Source organism: Microtus pennsylvanicus, chromosome 11 (genome assembly GCF_037038515.1).
Source record: "Microtus pennsylvanicus isolate mMicPen1 chromosome 11, mMicPen1.hap1, whole genome shotgun sequence".
In the NCBI taxonomy this organism is placed as follows: Eukaryota; Metazoa; Chordata; class Mammalia; order Rodentia; family Cricetidae; genus Microtus; species Microtus pennsylvanicus.
Window position 1 is genome coordinate 13940613 of NC_134589.1, and position 3841 is coordinate 13944453.

The 3841-nt window shown below is 46.5% G+C and overlaps 1 pseudogene; it reads left to right on the forward strand.

Moving 5' to 3' along the window:
• Positions 1-257: 257 nt before the first annotated feature.
• LOC142831765 (RNA-binding protein EWS-like) lies at positions 258-3527 on the forward strand (annotated as a pseudogene).
• Positions 3528-3841: the final 314 nt, after the last annotated feature.

The window sequence follows — 3841 nt, forward strand, 5'->3', positions numbered from 1 at the left end:
AACATCAGCAGTGCCATTGTTGCTTCCCAAAGTGGCAGATCCTTGGAGTGAGTTGCATAGTGGGTGTGTTCAGCTGGACTGGTAGCACTGAAATATTCATTAGCACTCTGAGGGTCGAAAGCGTCACCTGGCACATGAACAAGAGCAGATTCCTGATCAGTAGTGAAGCTATCACACTTGTGTTCTCTTAGAAGCAAGTTTCAAGAACAGGGTCAGAATGTTGCCAAGGAAGAGAGAATGAGGAGGAAGGAGAGAAAATGGCGTCCACAGATTACAGTACCTACAGCCAAGCTGCAGCCCAGTAGGGCTACAGTGCTTACACAGCCCAGCCAACTCAACGATATGCACAGACCACCCAGACCTATGGGAAACAAAGCTATGGAACTTATGGACAGCCTACTGATATCAGCTCAGAGCACTGCCACCTACAGGCAGACTGCATATGTGACTTCTTATGGACAGCCTCCCACTGGTGATACCACTCCAACTGCCCCCAGGCATACAGCCAGACTGTTCAAGGATGTGGCACTGGTGCTCATGACACCACCACTGCTCCAGTCACCACAACCCAAGCCTCTTGTGCAGCTCAGTCTGCATATGGCACCCAGCCTGCCTACCCAGCCTATGGCCAGCAGCCAGCAGCTGCCGCTGCACCTGCAAGACCACAAGATGCAAACGAGCCCACTGAGACTAGTCAACCTCAATCTATCACAGGGTTTTATAACCAGCCCATCCTACGGTATGGACAGAGTAATTACAGATATCCAAAGCACCTGGGAGCTACCCCATGCAGCCAGTCACTGCACCTCCACCCTATCCTCCTACACATCTTATGCTACATACCCTATCTTCCTCTTCACAGCCAACTAGTTATGATCAGAGCAGTTAATCTCAACAGAACATCTATGGGCAACCTAGCAACTATGGACAACAGAGTAGCTATGGTCAACAAAGCAGCTATGGGCAGCAGCCTCCCACTAGTTACCCCCCTCAGACTGGATCCTACAGCCAGGCTCCAAGTCAATATAGCCAACAGAGCAGCAGCTACGGGGAGCAGAGTTCATTCTGACAGGACCACACCACATGGTGTCGGGGGCAGGAGTCTGGGGGATTTTCCAACCAGGAGAGAACCAGAGCATGAATGGCCCTGAAAACTGGGAGAGGAGAAGAAGGGGATTTAATCATGGAGGCATGAGCAGAGGTGGGCAGGGAGGAGGAGGTGGTGGAATGGGCATTAGAGACCAAGGTGGCATCAATAAGCCCGGTGGACCCATGGATGAAGGACCAGGTCCTGATCTAGGCCTTCCTATAGATCCTGATGAAGATTCTGACAACAGTGCAATTTATGTGCAAGGTTTAAATGACAATGTGAATCTGGATGATCTGGCAGACTTCGGTAAGCATGTGGGGTTGTTAAGATGAACAAGAGAACTGGGCATCCCATGATCCACATCTATTTGGATAAGGAGAGAGGAAAGCCTAAAGGGGACGCCACGGTGGCCTATGAAGATCTGCCAACTGCCAACACTGCTGTGGAATGGTTTGATGGAAAGGATTTTCAAGGAAGAATACTTAAAGCTTCTCTTGCGCGAAAGAAGCCTCCAAAGAATAGCATGTGGAGTGCCACGACACCTCGTGAGGGGAGAGGGGTACCACCACTGCTCTGTGGAGGTCATAATAGCCCAAGAGGCCCCAAAGGACCCATGGGCTGCAGGGGAGGCATTGGAGGAGAAAAAGAGGCTTCCCCCATAAAAACCCTGGGGCTCCTTAGGGACCACCTTGTGGAGGAGGAAATGTCCAGCACTGAGCAAAAGATTCGCCGTGTCCCATGAAGGGATGAGGAATTCAGAAAATGAACTGGAGAACAGAATGCAACCAGGGTAAGGCCAAAAACCTGAGGGCTTCCTCCCGCAACCCTTCCAACCTCCGGGATGTGATAGTGGCCAAGTTGGCAGTGGTGGCATGCAGGGGAGAAGAGGTGTCAATGTGGACCGTGGTGGTCCTGAAGAACTATTCCGAGGTAGCACTGGTGGAGGCACATATGAATTCAGAGTGGTCCGAATCTTGGACCGAGTTAGCTTTTTTGGAGGAACATGACATGGTCCTGTGGGCCCTTGTGGACCATTGTTGGAACAGATGGTATGAAGATCACGTGGACCTGGAGGACCTGCGGAAATGGATAAAGGTGAGAACAGTCAGGAACTTAGAGACCGGCCCTACTAGCAAGACCTGCAGAACTGCATGGATGACCAGATTTATTTTTTAAAACCAGAAAATGTTTTAAATTTACAATTAAACATTTATAATGTGGGCCACAATGTCATCATTATTACTGTGTGTACTTTAGTATTTTCAGCATTTGTGGAGAAACATTAAAACAAGTTAAATGGTAGTTTACTGAGTTTTTTTTCTTTTAAAGATGCTTGTTTTAAGACATAACAATGGGAACCCCTTGTGAGCAGACTCAGTATCATTGTGGAGAACCGAGAGGGCCCCTTCTTGTAACAAAGTTCATGGTTATGATTGTTTTCAAATAAATTCCAAATATTTTTTTAACTGTCAAAAGGATAATGTGCAGAGGGTACATGGTGTCACCAGTGTGGCTACCAGGAGGAAGCTCAGAGACAGCATCTTGTTTAACCCTTGCATGCCCAGTGTAAGTCCTAAAGAACGTGTGTGATCCATTGTGGTGTCGTGAAGTGTAATTTTCTCCGAATCCTGAAGAATTTCACCTCTATGACTTGTACCTGGAGATGAAGGAAATTCAGTGTTGGCGGTAGGAATGGGCACAATGCCATCGTCATCCTTGGCAGGATAAAATTCTTCTTTCTTGGTTTCTTCAACCTTTAAGGAAAGTTTGAGATGTAAGTTTTCATTAAAATGTCACTAAGTTTTATTTACTTTAGAAGAAGTTATCTGTTAATGGCATGGTCTTGATTTATAGTCCCCAAATATTTGTTTGCTCAGCGAAATTTTATCACTGTAACTACTGTTATTGTATAAACTGTGCTTTCTTTCTGTTTGATTTAAAGCCCAGAGTTTGAGAATCTTAAAAGAGGACCTGCTCAGCTTTGTGTGTGTGTGTGTGTGTGTACGTGTGTGTGTATGTGTGTGTATGTGTGTGTGTGTGTGTGTACGTGTGTGTGTACGTGTGTGTGTATGTGTGTATGTGTGTGTGTGTGTGTGTGTGTGTGTGTAGGGGTGGGCAGAGAATAACCTTCACAAGGTGGCTCTCTGTTTTCACCTGGTGAGGCTGCTCTGGTGGCATGCAGCGAGGATGAGGCGGACTTATGGACCGTGTTGGTCCTGCAGCAGTGACCCGTGGTAGCACTGGTGGAGGCACATATGGTTTCAGAGTTGTGAGAATCCTGGACCGAGTTAGCTTTTTTGGAGGAACATGACATGGTCCTGTGGGCCCTCCTGGACCATTGTTGGAACAGATGGTATGAAGATCACGTGGACCTGGAGGACCTGCGTAAATGGATAAAGGTGAGAACAGTCAAGAACTTAGAGACCGGCCCTATTAGCAAGACCTGCAGATCTGCATTGATGACCAGATTTATTTTTTAAAACCAGAAAATGTTTTAAATTTAGAATAACACATTTATAATGTGGGCCACAAAGTCACCATTATTACTGTGTGTACTTTAGTATTTTCACCATTTGTGGAGAAACATTAAAACAAGGTAAATGGTAGTTTACTGAAAACCTCAGTAAAGATGTTTGTTTTAAGACTTGACAAAGGGAACCACTTGTGAGCCTGCTCAGTATCATTGTGGAGAACCGAGAGGGCCCCTACTTGTAACAAAGTTCATGGTTGGGATTGTTTTCAAATACATTC